The sequence below is a fragment of the Octopus sinensis genome, linkage group LG8 (assembly GCF_006345805.1).
Source record: "Octopus sinensis linkage group LG8, ASM634580v1, whole genome shotgun sequence".
Lineage (NCBI taxonomy): Eukaryota > Metazoa > Mollusca > Cephalopoda > Octopoda > Octopodidae > Octopus > Octopus sinensis.
In genome coordinates this window covers 49,357,412-49,376,129 of record NC_043004.1, presented here as the reverse complement: position 1 = coordinate 49,376,129, position 18,718 = coordinate 49,357,412, and the positions used below count along the sequence as shown (strand labels likewise).

The 18,718-nt window shown below is 38.8% G+C and overlaps 1 protein-coding gene across 4 annotated transcripts in view; it reads right to left on the bottom strand.

Moving 5' to 3' along the window:
* Positions 1-17,659, bottom strand: part of LOC115215244 (RB1-inducible coiled-coil protein 1) — a 134,059-nt gene extending 116,400 nt beyond the window's left edge. For all 4 annotated transcript variants that reach the window (XM_029784483.2, XM_036505384.1, XM_029784484.2 and 1 more), the window contains exon 1: positions 17,497-17,659. The gene's annotated coding sequence lies outside the window, so the exon portion shown is untranslated. The remainder of the gene's footprint in view (positions 1-17,496) is intronic.
* Positions 17,660-18,718: the final 1,059 nt, after the last annotated feature.

Here is an 18,718-nt window from a genome sequence, read left to right as displayed (position 1 = left end):
AGATCGTTTTGCAAAAGTATTTTAACCTCTAACTCAACTAACCTTATATTTATATTTATATATATATTTATTATATAGAAGGAGCTTCTACAGGACTAGAACTGTTTCATTCAAGAGAACAGTTCTAGTCCTGTAGAAGCTCCTTCTATATAATTTTACTCTACTATGTATTGAGTACCTTATTTACTGTGGTTAACCCCGAATCAACCCGGGACCTACATATTTATATATATATATATATATATAATATATATATATATTATATATATATACATAAATACACATCATCATCATTGTTAAACGCCCACTTTCCATGCTGGCATGGGTTTGACGGTTTGACTGAGGGCTGGCAAGCCAGAAGGCTGCAGCAGGCTCCAATCTGATATGGCAAAGTTTCTACAGCTGGATGCCCTTCCTAACGCTAACCACTCCGAGAGTGTAGAGGGTGCTTTTTATGTGCCACCAGCACAAGAGCCAATCAGGCAGTACTGACATCGATCACACTCGAATGGTGCTTTTTAGGTGCCATTGACATGGATGCCAATCAGGCTGTACTGTCATCAGCCATGACAATGATTTCACTTGCCTGAACAGCTTTTTGCAAACGCAGTCTATTGCCCAATGATTTAAGGGTACTCTTAAATGGGCTGCTTATGTGACACTGGCCTAGGCCATGGTTATGGTCTCCCTTAGCTTGCCAGGTCTTCTCAAGCACAACATATCTCCAAGAGTCTCAGTCACTCGTCATCGCCTCAGTGAAGCCTAACATTCAAAGGTCATGCTTCACCATCTCATCCAAGGTCTTCCTGGGTCTAACTCTTCCACAGGTTAACTCTACTGCTAGGGTGTGACACTTTTGCGCACAGCTGTCCTCGTCCATATGCAACAAATGACCATACAAATGCAGTCATCTCTCTTGCACACAACATCTGATGATTCTTAAGTCCAACTTTTTTCTCGGGGTGCATGCACACTGACATTACACATCCAGCAGAGAATACTAGCTTCATTCCTTGCTTCACCATGCACCAAATTTAGAAATAGGAGTCAAAACGCCTTTTGTGCCACCATAAAGATCTCCCTGGGAAATAAGTAAATATTACTTTACTTTAATCTCAAAACGAGTATGTAGCTAATTTGAGTCATGTGGATTCCTTATTTTTTTTCTTTTTGCCAACGTAAAAAAGTGTGTTACTGTCTGGGAGATCTTTATGGTAGCAGAAAAGGCATTTTAACTCCTATTTCTAAAGTCAATGCATGGTGAAGCAATTAGCTGACCCCTGATTATAATTGTGTTTGAAATTATAGAATATTTGTGTGTGTGTGTGTGTGTGTATATATATATATAATATATATATATATATATATATATATATATATATATACACCTACATACATGCACACACATGCATTTATATAGTATTAGGAATGACTTAAGTATTAGTAAATAAGGAAACAGACTGGACCCTGCTTCCATCTGGGAAATGGCCTTACTGATAATATAGAAAAGGTGTGGCTAGGAATTTTATATAGTGAACTTAACGCATATTATGGACAAACAAGAGGTACAGTGGAATCAAAGGAGGCTAACAGAGAAAACAGACTTTGTATGTGGCAGATCTTCAGGAGCAATACACATTAAACATGCAAGGGAACCTCTCAAAAGCCCAGGAGGGTTTCTAGAGGTAGTAGATAGGTCCAATTGCCTAGATGATATAATTAGCAGTGGAGGAGGATATTCTGAAGGTATAGTAGCCAGACAAGTTTGAGAAAATTTAAGGAACTTTTATCTGCGTTATACCTACATGGTAGTGAGTCATGGGTACTGAATGAACAGGACCTATGAAGGCTGCAAAAAAATTAATCACATATGCTTTGCTGGATGGGCATAAATGACAGAATGAAAATGTGTTGAAAGGAAAAGCATGCAAAAGAGAAGATTGCATTGGTATGGGGGATTGTAAATGGTATGGATGAAGACAGCTGCATAAAGAAATGTTGATCACTTGCAGTGTTTGAAACTTGTGAATGACAGAGACCCAGGAGGACCAAGATGGCTGGAAACAAGCACTGCTCAAAAAGACCTGCCTACCTAATGCGAAAAAGACAAAACTGATTTAAAATGGCAGTGATGGTTATGGGAGCTGGAAACAATATATATGTACACATCTGGATCCCCAGCCCAATATGTTCCTATCAAAACAACACCAGCTTCTCACTTATCCTCCAATCAATCATCTGTGTACTCTTCTATCCATGCTATTATGCTGCTGTGGTGATTCAATGAAGCGGAATGCATTACCAAGTATATTGCGTGTGTGTGTAATGACAAATAAGAATGGAGTGAGCAAGTTATTTTATGACTTCAATATACATGGATATACAGTAAACACCAGGGTTAACTACCCCAATGAAATTATTGATATGTGTGTGTGTGTGTACTTATATATTTATGTGTATATAGATCAGTTGCAGGATCCATTAGAATCTAGGTATATCATTATGTAGAGCACCAGAATTGACTAGGTATGTAGTATTGAGCTTACAAGTGAATTTTGAACCCAACTCGTGTTCTTCTTTATGTGTATGCGTGTGTATATGTGTTTGTGTGTGTGTGTAAAGGTAGGCGCATGTTTATGTATAGATGTGTGTGTGTATGAGAGAGTGTCTCCTTGACTCGAGAATGTGTGCTGGCTGTAAACAAATATTGGCGGCAAATAAGTGGTGTCGCTCATTTGCAAATATATATCATTGTCATCATTTCAACATCTAATTTTCCATGTTTACATGGGTCAGAGTTTCCTATGGTTGCATCCCCTTCCTATTGCCAACCCTACTTGATTCCAAGTGAGATAATAAGTCCTCCATTCTAAAAAATAGCAAATTATATGGAGAACTGAAAACACTGAAATGACCCCTTTGCTTAAGAAGCCCAGGCATGCTCCCATAGAGAACTGCAAGCAAATGACACCATTAGTGAAGCTTACAAACCAGCAAACATAACACATGTAGAGGATGACAGGGGTTTTGCAACTTTTGACTACCAAATCCACTCACAAGGCTTTGGTTAGCTCAGGGTTATAGTAAAAGACATTTGCCCAAGGTGCCATGCAGTGGGACTGAACCCAAAACCACATGGCTAGGAAGCAAACATCTAAATCATACACTCATGCCTACACACATGTGTGTGTATATATATATATATATATATATATATATATATATAGTTGAAATTTACAGAAAAACAAAAGACGAAGACAAGTGTATTAGTTTGACACTAAGGAAGGTGAGAAAGTCTCTTACATTTTGATCCTATGCTATTCAACAGAAAGAAACACAAGGAAATAAACAGAGAGAGAATAAAAAAAACCTGTGGGTTTAGTGGTTAATCATGGCTACTGGTTGGACAAAGGTAGTTATACAGGAGAGCTAGGAAGAAATGAGGATAATAAAGTACTGGTGATCCTAAAACGAGGGTGTGCATGCATGCATGTAAGTGTGGATAGGAGCTGGTAACTTTGACGTGTGGATGATGGTGTAGGTGCTGGGAAGTGGTCAGTGCTAGTGTGTGCAGAGTGGTGTGATGTGGTGAGGTGAGGATGTGGGAGTTGACGTGTGGGGTGGAGTGAGGATGGAGGGGGTTATCAATGAAGGGAGAAGGTGGGTAGGAGTGAAGAGAGGAGAGGAGGTGAGTCAGATGAAGAGAGGGGGAGTTGTGACCATGTGACACAAAGGAGCGAAGTGAGAAAATTTGTTCACGGTGAAGGCAGGAGTTCAGATGGCCCCTGTGCAAAGACAATCCAAACACAGGCAAGTGTTGTAATGAATGCCCAGTAGAGCGGAAATGGCATGGGCAGGAGCAGGGGAACAAGCCAGGTTGGGAGGTGGAGTTAAGGAAAAAACTGTGGACCAGGAAGTCACATAGGTTGTGGGCTCATTTGAAGGAGGGAAGGAGTAGGTTGGGGAAGATGTGCAAAGTGGAGGTGTCGAACTGGAGTCACTGGAAGGCTCAGAGAATGGTGCATTGTAGGTGAGGGGAAACAGAAGATGGGCATCGGTGGGGTGGGTGCAAGGAGAGAGCAGAGGTATGGTCCACAGAATGTGCTCAGGCAAGGGTAGTGTGGATAGTGGTGAGGGAATATCTACAAAGGATGAAGAGGCGAACCATGAGTTAAGACTGAGTCTTGAAGTCATGGTTGTCACCGCAGAGCCTGCGCTGACGGAGGAATTTGGAGTAGGGGATGGAGAATTTGGTGTGGGAAGGGTGGGAGAAAGAGAAGTTGAGGTATGAGTGTGAGTCAGTGTATTTGTAGTGGATAGAGGTAGTGAGAGCAAGGTTGTGTATGTTGACCGAAATGTCGAGAAAGGCGACAGAAGTGTGGGAAATGGTGCAGAAAAATTCGAGGTTAGCATAGAAGGATTGGGCAAAAGAGAGGAAGGAGTCTAATTGTTCACAGGAGAGTGAGGTCGCACCAATAGTCATCAATATAACAACTATATAGTTCAGGAGTGAGACCAGTGAATCTTGAAAATATTTGGGCTTTAACATAGCCAACGAACAGGTTCACATAGTTGGGGCCCATTCTCGTTCCCATGGCCACTCCCGAGAACTGTTGGTGAAACTCCCCCACGAATGAGAAGCAATTGTGGGGGATAACAAGTTCAGCCAGATGAAGAAGTGTGGACATGTCAAGTTGGGGGTTGGGTCGAAGGTCTAGGAAGTGTTTGAGGGCAAGAAGTCCTTCGTTGTGTGGGATCACCATATATAGACTCTTGATATCAAGAGAAGTTTAGAGGGGCTAGGAGAGGAGAAAGAGTTGAAAAGACGAAGAGCATGGTTAATGTCGTGGATGTGTGATGGGAGGTAAGCCACTAGGGGGACAAGGACACGGTTGAGGTATTTGGAGATCAGTTCCTTGAGGCAGTTACAGGCGGAGATGATGGGGCAGCCAGGATTGTTGGGCATCCACTTTTCCATGCCAGACATGCTTGGATTGGGCTGAGTTTGAGGCAGATTTTCTACAGTTGAGTGCCTTTCCTACTGCCAACTTTCACCTGTTTCCAAGCAAGGTAATGACTTGACATCCTTAAACAGAATATTGGAAATGAATAACACTGCTTGTATGACAATACCAGTCATTTACAATTATCTAGTGATGTTTAGACAAGGAAACACAAATATACAACACTAACACACATACACAAACGCATGCAGTAGGTTTTACATGTCATGCACTGGGTTTGAGCACAAAACCAAGAGGTTGGGGAACAAACTTCCTAACCATACACCCACACTTGCACATACTCACACACAGACACCCTATATGCATACACACTTGCACAGGTATATTTACCTGTGTGTGTGTGTGTGTACATATCACTAAATCATCCGTAGATTTCTATGGTAAATACGTATACACTGACTGACTGGAACACCAGCCGATCAGGCGGCATTCGCTGTCAAAGCGTACGGAAATACACGAAACTAGATGTCTAGTCTGAGAGATTCTCAATTTGGTCATGGGGCAGTTTCTTTCCCTGTCAGCATATGTTTATACATTTGCAATCTTCCTACAGCACCAGGAATATTTTAGTCCTATTTCTAGCAATGTAGGTGTTTTGGTACCCTTAGTCACATTTAGTGGTGATTCAATTTTCCCTTTCTGATATTTTATTATGCCTAGCTGTTTATATTAACTTTAGAAATATATCAGTGTAGTTAAAGTTTCAGGGTCAGTTCCACAGAACAGCATCTTATACAAGTGAATTTCATCACTATAGAACCATGCCAACCAAAGTCTAGTAAGCAGAATTGGTAGATAGAAACTCATTGAATGTACATATATTTATCTATATCTGTATCTGCGTGCATACAACTGCAAATATTGACATCCCACAGCATTACTTGTCACTAGCTGATAGAAACAATAATATGATAGTTTCCTCTTTGTAAACATTATGATTGGTCCCTTTATGCTTCTGAAAGCCTATCACAAGTAACAGTTGGCAATGGGAAGAGCATCTAACCATAAAATCCTGCCACAAATAATCAATGTTCAAACCATGTTAGCATGGAAAAAATATGAATGTTAAATGAATCACTATATATACACAGGTAAATATACCTGTGCAAGCGTGTGTGTGAGAGAGAGAGAGAGAGTGTGTGTGTGTGTGTGCATGTGCAAGTGTGGTTGTATGGTTAGGAAGTTTGCTCTCCAACCACTTGGTTCTGGGCTCAAACTCAGTGCATGACACCTAAAGCGAGTGTCTTCTACTATAGCCCCAGGTCAACTAAAGCCTTGAGAGTAGATTTGCTAAACAGAATCAGTAAGAAGCCTGCTGTGTGTGTTTGTGTATGTATGTGTATGAGTGTTGTATATTTGTGTTTCCTTGTCTGAACATCACTAGATAGTTTTAAATGACTGTTATTGTCATACAAGCAGTGTCATTCATTTCCAATATTCTGTGTAAGGATGTTTAGGCATTACCTTGCTTGGAAACAGGTGAAGGCTGGCAATAGGAAAGGCATGCAACCATAGAAAATCTGCCTCAAACTCTGCCCAATCCAAGCATGCATGGCATGGAAAAGTGGTTGTTAAAACGATGATGGCAATAATGATATATATATATATATATATATATATATATAACATCATCGTTTAACAACCGCTTTCCATACTAGCCTAGATTGGATGGTTTGACAAGAGCTTGCACCAGACTTCTGTGTCTGTTTTGGCATGGTTTTCACACCTGGTTTATAGCTGAATGCTTCCTAACAACAACCACTACACAGAGTGGACTGTGTGCTTTTTACGTATCTACATATATATATATACATGCAAAAGTGTGTAATCATGTGAGTACATGTGTCTCCCTATGCCTTCTCTCTAACGCATAGGGAGATATAAATGCACATATGCATACTAAGTCTTATCTGAAAGAAAGGGCTTGAGTTGGCAACAGGAAGAACATCAGGGCTTAACACTTACCACAAATAACCCTAACCCAAACCTATTATGGAAAACAGACATTACTCAAATGAACCCTACTGGTCCTTGCATGTTGCTTCTTCAATTCCAATTAGCTGTAAACAACAGATGTAAAGTTAGGAAACTTTGACGGTCAGCTTAAAATTCCTCACCAACCGCAAAGCCACAAATATATTGGGTCATCCCATAAACAATGCGGTTTTTCTTTCAATTGCATGAACCAGAAGTCGAAGGGGGACAGGATAAACTACTTGCATCAACTCGCTATAAAAGTGAATTTTGGAAGAGGGGCCTTGCAAGTCTACCAGATAGATGGAAGAGCATTGTAGAAAATGAAGGAGAGTATATTTTAAATTAAAAAAGAAATTTGTTCATCTTAATTTTGAAAAAGAAAATGAGTATAAAAAAAACCACATTATTCATGGGATGACTCAATGCGTAACCTTTCTCTCAGTAAATTAACAATATAATTTAATGCATGTTGATCTTTATTAAATTTGTAGCCATAAGAGCATTGGATAGACAGACTTGCAGAGGGTTGCCAAGATCAACTTTGCTTTTTCATACTTATAATTTCAGGGTCAATAATAAAAGTTCTAATAAAAAGCAGTGGGTTGGTAAAATTGTTAGAGGGTTTGGAAACATGCCTTGTGATATCTGTTTTCGTTCATTGCATCATAAGAGTAACAACTACAACCCTGGTACCAAGCTGTATTGGTCTAAATCAGTAGCCTTTCCCTTGGATAAGTATTACTGGTGTACAGAGGGAAGATTTACACGTATGGGCAATGCATGTAAGACTTCTCTCACTAGTCTTCTTTTAAAAAAATCTTCCCCAGATCACATACATGGGCAAGGACACGGTAACCTCGACCAGTAGAGATATTACACAAATGGATGGTCTCTGTTTCTATCACTTTATTCTGATGATACAATAAAGGCAAAACATATACTACTCGAACATGGTGCTTTCCTACACCACTGCTAATTTCAAGAAACTGTCCTTATGTCCCCACCACCACTACCATTAGTAACCTACCTGCTTTTTCTTTTCTTTTTTGTCTAGTAACAAATAACATACAAGGCAACCATGAATAACATTCTCAATGTTATTAATAGCAGTACAATAATGACTATAATATGAGGTGAATTGAAGTGAGCGGGTGAATAATAGCAAACCAATCATAGATGGAATATCCATCCACAAGTATTCTAATCTTCAAAAGGTAAATTGCCAATTTCTTTTCCTTTTCAGATGCTGAAGTCAAATGCCAACCAACTAAATCACCAGAATTCTCATCTTTAGAGCTGCTGCTGCTCATCGTTGTCAGTATATTGAAAGGTAGGCCAGGAGATATTGTGTTGATGCTAGAGTGGATGGATTAATGTGTATTGGATACAAGAGGAAAGATGGAGGAGAACCTCAACCAAACACCACACAAGCAAGGAACAACAGTACAAATTCTTATGGCTTATAGCAGCAACAGAAAAGGCAGAGGAGATACACTATTAGCTGAGAAATGAATGAAGTAATTGTGGTGGTCAGAGTCAATGAAAGTTAGTTAAGCTAAAACTAATTATTGACAATATGAGAGTGGCACTGCAAACAAGCTACTGTAAGGGCAGCAGATAAGCAGAAAGACCACTAAGAGCCCCTTCTCCAGACTACTTCAGCTGCTATTGGCAACTCATTGATGTATTAGGGTTTCTATGGAGTACATGGAGCCTATGAGTATGGTACAATGAATAAGGAGTAATTAGGCACCTAGAGTTCTGCAATGCAAATGGCCCAATCATTCCAGGAACTCAGTGAGCTACCAGTCAAATGAACACACAAGCCACACAGACTTCATTCTCATCATGAATGCTAAGTGTTTCTCTCATGAAGAACTTACCACAGGTTAGTGGTTAGTGAGTGACATCAGAGTAAGAACTATACAGTTTGGAGAAGGAAATCATGAAAGCTGCTAAGGTCAACCATAGTAGGTCTTGAGCTCAGAATATAGAATATCATAGCTAAATTACTCGAATAATTCTGCTAATCTACTGCCCATCTAAAAATAATGGCGAGTAGCAGTACTTGGTCTTGTCTTGATTTATTAAGACTTAAAATAAATACAATCACATGAATTCATTATAATTTGAATATGTCACTTTTAACCCTTTTGATGCCAACCTACCCAAAGACCACCCTTGGTTTCCATGATAAAGACTTCATGTTTTAAAATTATTTAAATTAAAACTTTTTATGTTGATTTATATTTCAAACACCAGCTTAATGAGGAAAAGGCTATTTCACTATATTCTTCATCATAATCATCCTCATATGTAGCATCTGTTCTCCATGCTGGCATGGGTTAGATGGTTTTACTGGAACTGGTAAACCAGGGAGCTGTACCAAGTTCCAGTCTGTTTTGGTTTAGTTTCATTGACTGGATACCCTTCCTAATGCCAACCACTCCTCAGAGTGTAGTGAGTACCTTCTGCATGTCAATGGCACCTTTTACACATCATCTGCAATTATTTTCAAAATTAATTGAAACAATAGTAATGTATTTCAACAGAAATAATAAAGACTGCTATCACTCTTCAGATTGTCCAAAACTGCTGATTCAATGGGAGACAGGCCATGGTCGTTCATTTCTAACTAATCTAATGATACATACTGTGAAAGCTTTTGCTTGCTTCTTAAGAATGACTGACACATACGCCTCTGCCATTAGTACAGAAGCCCACATCTCCCGTTCAGTTATTAAAGGCGCCATTCAAATATTTGCTACTATCACAAACCATTTTCTAAACTGTGACTTAACTTAGAACATACAATATATATATATATATATATATATATATAATGTATGTATGTATCAAGATAAGCTTTTAAATGTACACAAGGTCACAACTTTAAGGAGATATGTCATTATAGTGACAAGACAGGTACTTACTTTAACAATCTTGCCAGGATATAAACACAGAAAACAATACAACTAAACATCAGTGTTTCTCATACACCACTGCCTAAATAATGATAACAATTAAGAAAGATGGATGCGAGCACATCACAAAAGCAACATCAAGGGTTACTGAATTTGGTATTAAGGTCATAAATATGGCGGATTGGGAATTGTTGATAAATCAGCTTCAGTACTTATTTTATCAACACCAGAGCCATAAAAAGCTAAGAGAACCCTGGACAATAATTAACTAAATACTGTAGTACTGTCTATTGTTCTTCACAGAAGGTGTAATGTGGTAAAGAGAGAGAGAGAGAGGGACATGATCTGGTGGAGAGTGATTGTGTGTGTATTATATATATATATATACCTAGGTGAGCATACCCAGGTGAAAGCTGGGTATGCTCAGTATAGAAAACACAATAGTGCTCAAAAGGATTTAATTTCTTTGTCCAGGGCAAGGCCCACACCATCAAGGGTAACTATAAGAGAAATCCAAATCAAGCTGATACAGAGGTAGTACTAGTTAGGTTTTATATAGATATATTTACATGGAGTACAAAAAATACAGAATAAAATATGTGATTTCTTAACAGCTATTTCAGAAAGCTCAGAATTATATAATTATAATAATTCGCAGATGAAATGTGCAAAACATTATGGATACACAACTGGTAACCTGTCGCATGAAGATATTACAATAAGTCCAGTTCCCCTAATCAAGAGAAGATTGGCAAATACAATCTGTAGATATATATATCATCATCATTTAACGTCCGCTTTCCATTCTGGCATGGGTTGGACGGTTCAACTGGGGTCTGAGAAGCCAGAAAGCTGCACCAGGCCCAGTCTGATCTGGCAGTGTTTCTACAGCTGGATGCCCTTCCTAACGCCAACCACTCCGTGAGTGTAGTGGGTGCTTTTTACGTGCCACCGACACAGGTGCTAGACGGGGCTGGCAGACGGCCACGATTGGATGGTGCTTTTTATGTGCCACCGGCACGGGGACCAGACGAAGCTGGCAACGGCCACAGTCGGATGGTGCTTTTTACGTGCCACCGGCACGGAGGCCAGTCGATCAAAATCTGCATATGTACAAGTGTGTGAATATAATATATGAGTGTATTATTATTAAACACTAGTGTTAATTGAAGGAAAGTTGAGACCCAGACTTGAATAGTACTAATGACTGGAAATTGCTAGTAGAAAATTTGGAGAAGAAGCTTGTGCTCCCTCACCATACTGAAATAAGAAAGCCATCCTCTGATCTTATTGGCAAATTTTTGGTTTAACAAAAATGTCTTGACTGTGGAGTCGATGGTGTCTTAGGAAAAGAATACAGAGTGGAATCATCATTACTGTCATTTACCATCCAGTTTCCCTGCTGGCAAGGGTTGGATGGTCTGTCAGGAGCTGGTAAGGCTGGGGGGGGGGGAACACAGCAGGCTCCATTGTCTGCTCTGGCGTGATTTCTACAGCTGAATGCCCTTTCTAACACCAACTACTTTACAATGTACCAGGTGCTTATGTGGCCCAGCACCAGTGCTCTTTACATGGCACAAGCACCAGTGCTCTTTACATGGCACCATCACCAGTGCTCTTTACATGGCACCAGCACCAGTGCTTAGTGAACTGCAGAGAAGAGCAGTGAATATTTCATCATGGATATATTAGAGGTATGAGGAACTAAAACCTAAGCTAAATACTGAGAATAAAACCTCAAGGAAATGTTAAGTGTATGATTGTCCCTTTAAACTTTTAATTCCTTTTGTCAAATGTTATATATTTACATTTTATAAAATTCATCCTGCATTATCTTGTAGCTTTGAGATTTCGAAGATGTGATTATCTATTTTTAGTATGATATTGCAGTGTAGGAATGGGAGGCTGGATCTCACCAGCTTGAACATAAAACAGGGAGAATATTCGGGGCCAGATATGGCCTGTTTAAATGCTAAAGTGTTAAAGTAGTGTTACAAATGACACTGGTTGGGGCGGGAGGCATGCTAGTGCAGGCCTAACAAATTCAGACATTCCCAGGTGGCATCAATGCTACACAGCACCACCAGGATCACTACGGTCTGAAGGGATTAAAATCATTTTGATCCCCAAGTCAATAGTTGCTGACTGTAAAACTCCACATTGCAGGCTGTATGTCATCATCATCATTTAGCGTCCGTTTTCCATGCTAGCATGGGTTGGACGGTTCTACTGGGGTCTGTGAAGCCGGAAGGCTTCATCAGGCCCAGTCAGATTTGGCAGTGTTTCTACGGCTGGATGCCCTTCCTAATGCCAACCACTCCGTGAGTGTAGTGGATGCTTTTTACGTGCCACCTGCACAAGTGCCAGACAGAGCTGGCAAACGGCCATGAACGGATGGTGTTTTTACGTGCCACCGGCACAGGGGCCAGACGAGGCTGGCAACGGACACGAACAGATGGTGCTTTTACGTGCTATGTATGCATATATACATACATGTACCTTTTATGTGGGTGTGTGATCCACAGACTACATAGCTGCCATATATAGTTGATATGTTTGTTTGTTTGTCTATGGATCTACAGTGTACAATGAAGACATGTGGTTTAGTGGTTAGATTATTCAGCTCACAGTTGTAAGGTTGTGAGTTCAATTCCTGGAGGCACACAGGGTTCCTGAGCATAACATTTCAAGTTGCTCCAGTCCACTCAGCTGGCAAAAACGAATTGTACCTGTAATTAAAAGGGCTAGCATTGTCGAATTCTGTATCGTGCTGAATTTCTCTCAGAACAACATTATGGGTATGCATGTCTGTGGAGTGCTCAGCCACTTGCACAGTAATTTCATGAGCAGGCTCTTCCATTGATCAGCTCAACTAGAACCCTCTTCGTCATAACTGATGAAGTGCCAGTTACATGTATTTATATTCTTTTACTTGCTTCAGTCAACTGACTGCAGCCATGCTGGAGCACCACCTTTGAAGAATTTTAGTTGAACAAATCAACCCCACGACTTATACTATCAGTCACGTTTGCCGAACTACTAAGTTATGGGGGACCTAAATACACAAACATCAGTTGTCAAGCAGCAATCGGGGGACAAATACACACACACACACATATATATATATATATATATATATATATATATATATATATACATACACACATACACAAAGGGTGGTCCAAAAGTTACACACAAAACAAGTTCAATATGCTCCAGAATTGCTTAAGTCATACTTCAATTTTCTAAAATTGATTAAAATAAAATAATGATGAATACACACATATTGTATATGATGAATAACATTAATAATATAAATAAAATGTCAAATGCTTTGATGCATGACTTTTGGTACACCTTGTGTGTGTATATATATATATATATATATATATAAACACTCACACATTTATATACAATGGGTTTCTTTCAGTCTCCGCCTACCAAATCCACTCATGAGGCTTTGGTCGGCCTGGGGTTATAGTTGAGGACATCTGCCAAAGGTGCTGCAGAGTGGGATTGAATCCTAAACCACATGCATGGGAAGCAAGCTTTTTAACCACACAGCTACACCTGTGGCTACATTCCCTGGTAAGATTCTGGGAATTCAGAACTCCTAGAGAGATCTATACTGACTGGGAGGTGCCAAAATTAGTGATCCCTAGTCTCTCTCTCTCTCTCACACACCCAAGTGTGTATGCAGACATTTATGTGTGACCATGCATGTGTGTGTGTATGTGCGTGTTAGTATGCATATTTGTGTGTGATCATACTGGAATGGGTTGACTTAGGTCTCCGGCATAACAGTACACCACAACTTGTTGCAGTTATCTCTATCAGCTTTCACTATTTCATCCCTAGTTTTCTTTCACTGGATCACCTTGTACATCTTTACTCACATCCACATGCCAGCCCAGTCTTCCATTTTACACACCACATCTGATTTCTCTAATTGCTAATTTATCTCCCAGCACACACACACACACACATTTCATCATTCATACACACTGACATTACACATATTCACCTCATATTCAAATAAGGTGAACATGTTCACCTCATTTTTTTTTTTTCCAGCTTTCACACACACCCTCCAAAAATCGATGCCCTTGTTCTAATACAATGCAACATTACACTTCATACAGTCATAGCATCTATAATCTGCTTTTCTATCAGAGAAACAAATCCTTTTGTTGCCAGCATAGGTAACAGTTCCCTGAACCGTTCCCACTCTATTCTTACGCTCAACACTCTCCCCCAATGCTAATTAGGTCACCTAGGTAACAGAAGCTATTGATAGAATTTATTTTATCTTTACTCTTACTCACTAACCGTTACTGCACATCTACATACAAAGACTCTGCCAGCTTGTCTATGATCCTATTGCACCTCCCGTGCACCCATATGGAATTCCTTTTTCCTCTTTTTCTGCAGAGTGAACATCTATCTCACAGATGGCAGTTAAGTCTTGTTTTCTTTCCTGCTAACGAAAATTACTGTACTTGTTAGGTTTTCATTATAACCTCTTGAATCTAGGCTTTGCTTATACCATGGAAAATACGAAATAGTTTAGTGGCACAACAGAGCTAAGATATCCATGCATCATCATAGGGAGTAAGGTTGTGAAGTATTTGGGTTTCCAGGACTGAAATGAACATGGGGTTGTTAGCTGTGATACATATGGCAATATATGAGGTCTAGTTAATGGAAGAGTTTGTATGGGGTGGAGAGACTGAAGACTTGATAAGGTGAGAGAGGGAGAAAGAGTGAGCGAGTGTGAATCAAAGAAAAACGATGAGTGTATCTCATAGAGGAAGTGTGTGCACCAATGAGATGTGTGTGTATGTGTGAGTGTGTGTTTATATTGGAAAGAGAGGATGTGTTTATGTATGTGTAAATCAGAGAGAGAGAGAGAGAGAGAGAGAATGTGTCTGTGTGCACGATTGGTGTGTGCATCAGTGACAGAGACTGTGTATTTGTGTGTACGATTGAGTGTGCGTGTGCGCGCGCAAGTGTGTATGTATGCGAGAGAGATCTATGAGCCAGAGAGAAAGAGAGATTGCTGTGTATGTGTAAGAGAACAGAGAGAGAGAAATGGAGTTGTATGTAGTGAAAATTGTGTGCCAGGGAAAGTGAGAGAAAGACAGAAATGTGTGGAAGAAGAGGAGGAGAGAATGTGTTATGTCTCAGAGAGAGGAAGAGAGATACTTTAGAGAGAAGTGTATGAGAGAGAGAGAGAGAGAGAGTGAACGAGCGTTAAAAGCAACAAAACAAATTATTTTCCCCCAACTGCTATAATACCAATATTACAAGGGTTAGGGATTATTTCAGCTCCGCCAGGATCCCACTAGATCATAAGGGACTTATTAATATTCTATCAAATTAGAAAATAGCACAAGCTTACATTAGTTTAATAGTCACAGTACCCTCTTACATCGTCATTAAATTTTTCATGGTGAATCAGTCAAAATTTGTTAACAAAAATTAGTTCAATATTTCAACCCGTACAATTTCTGCACGGTTTGATTATCGAATCTTCAATGTTAGTATTTCGGAACGGCATAAATGCTACAACACCACAATCGCTGCCATACTTTTCTCTCCGCCATAGAAATGCGCTAGCGACAGCAAAATCTCATTTTAACACCTTTTTCAGACATTCCACAGATTCTATCCTCGAATATAGCCTAGATTTATTTCGTTTGTGTTAGCTAAATGCCGTTTGAAAATAATGAACACATCATTTCATTGACGTTTTCTTTTTAAAATGATTAAAATAATGAATGAGTGAGAGACTGCTGCATTCAAAATATGGAAGCCAATATTGTGTTTCGACTGAATCTAAAGAACCAGAATTCAGAAATAATTTCTAACAGGTACCGAAGAAGAGGAACAGTTGATTAAACTTAATCCCTCCAGAACTTGGTTTTTACATTATTTTATTATCTTCAATAACAATTGCTTCTTATTTAGGGACAAGGCCAGTAGTTTTGAGAGAAGAGGTTTAGTCAATGTTGTACTTGATTGGTACTTTATTTTATCGACTACAGAAAAAAAGAAGGGAAGGCCAAATCGATCTCGTCGTAATTTGAACTCACAAAGCGATGCAACTAAGTACCAAAAAGCATTTTATTAGATAATAATACTTGCTTCTAACGGAAGGCCAAGAAATTGCGATGAAAACTGTTAGTCGATTAAATCGACTCCAATACTTGACTGGTATTTTATTACATTGACGCCTGGCGGATAAAAGGCAAAGTCGACGACCCAGGCGGAATTTGAACTCACGAAGTAGAGTGACACAACTAAGTACCACAGAGTATTTTTCCGATGACGACGCTTCAACAATTCTTTAAAATCAAACCATAAACGCCACATATTCCTCTTCATTCCCACCTTCCAAAAGTAAATATATGAATAATCATTAGATGAGAATCTGCGAAAAACCTCACATCAAGGCAAACAGGTTCCACATTAGAGCAGCAACAGTTAATTATAATAAACAACAGACAGTGGTAATCACCAGTCAATAATAATATTACATAATATAATGTAAAACGCCACCAACTGGATTGAGTTCGCTCTGTAAGGTGACACACAAACATTTGAAGGGAGATAATTTTAGGTTAACAGGCAGGCTTTTGTTTGTCTTTCATAAATTAAAAACACAGAGGAGTCATAAGCAAAATCATTATCATAATTTCAAATATACGGACATAAAGACGTATATAAACATACACACACACATACACAAACACACATATATACACATACACACATATATGTGCATATACACACATACATACAATTCTAACACACACACACACAAATATAAATAGACACACTCAACACTTCATTTATATACGTATGTGTTTACGTAGCATCATACTGTAATCTGGTTGCTTTGTCCTTGTGGTAAATAAACAATGATCATGATCGTTTCTATTTTTAAAATCGTTGCCTTTGCCATTTTCTTTCGAGATATTCTTTCCGTTGCGTTACGGAGAGACGGAGAGCAATATTAAGGGGTTCAAAGTCCCAGAAAAATAATCAGGAAATTTCTAAACGGGAGAATTTACCTGAAGAATCGTTTATAACCAAGCAATCATTTTCATTCTACAGGTATACTACGTATGGAGATATATATATATATATATCTGAATCACCATCTGTATGATAGTCTGTAGTCGTAGATGAGTTTTATAGGGTAAACTCCAGGGTTAACACCCAAATGAAATATATATGTATATATATATATATAGTATGTATATATATATATATATATATATATATATATATATATATATATATGATGCAATCTAAGAAAAAATATATCAAATAGATTTTAAAGAAATAATCGATGCAATAATACGTGTGTGTTTGTCCACGGCCCAAAGCAATCTTAGGATTAGTATTAAAAAAATATTTAGTATAATAGTAACATCAACAGTGGTTTGTGTGATAACAGTGTTTCACTGGTGGATAATGTATTATTATAATATTGGCCTTTGTTTGTGTCTACGATGACGACATTTAGGTCAAGAAAATACCCATATAAGAAGAGAAACCTTTACCTCTCTCTTGCTACATGCCTGGTAAAAGTTCCTAGCGCCTTATCAGTCTGCATTAGGGACCATGTAGGGATCTGTTCTAGTAGTTTGGAAGTAGGATCCGACCGAATTGTAAAGTCTCCTCACCTACGTCCATTTTAATTATACTCTGATAACAGGAGAGTTCGTATGGCCTATTTATACTAACCGAAATCTTACGATTTATCGTACTCAGCTACGGAAGCCTAAAAGTGTAACTAGCATATTTATAGTTGTATATATGACAATATAGGCGGTTGAAATTAAAATTTAATTATAATTAAGCATCTTAGTTTTATTTATTCTATTAAAATTATCGGTACAGTAAATAAACTGAGGAATAAATAAATGAAATAGATGAAAACTAGTGCAATTGCATGCATTGAAATTACTTAAATTACTTCACTTCGCATTTTGCGTTGCTCCGGCGTAAGCAGATAACCAGACTACATTTCGAACTAAGGACTTCAACCACAATTAGTTATTAGTTACACACACATATGTGCGCGTACACACACACACACACACACACACACACACACACACACACACACACACACACACACTCACACACACACACACATACGCGCGCGCACACATGCACACACATACACATATGCAGTGTGTGCGTGCGTTCAAATATCAGATGTTTTTCTCTATACGAACCGCCCTACTTTTATTCTAGCATTGGTGTTGGGGGTGGTGTTTTGTTTGTTTATTCATTCTTCATTTTATTTTTATTTTCCCTTTCATGAAGGATCCGGTGAATTCAATAAATAAACAACCGCTGTCGTCATTTTTCTTAACAATTATGTCACCTTGCGGCCTTCGTACAATAAGAACATTTGTTGCAATGTTCATTGGATCATCTGTCAGGAAATATTTTAATAAATAAATAAACATGTGCTCTCTCTCTCACTCTCTGTCTCTCTCTCTCTTACTCTTTCTTTCTCTCTGTTTTTCTCTCCCACTCTCTCTTTCTTTCACCCTCTCTCCCTTTCATTCTCACTTTCTTTCTCTTTCTTCCTTACTACTTCACTTCATTCCCTTCCTTTCCCTTTTTCTCTCTCTGTTTTCTTTTCTCTCTTTCACAATGTTTTAAGTTTCTTCTTTCTCTTTCATGTCTTACGCAACTGTCTGTCAGTGAATAAATAGGTTAAGGGCTGATGTACTAAATGTTATACACACACACACACACACACATACA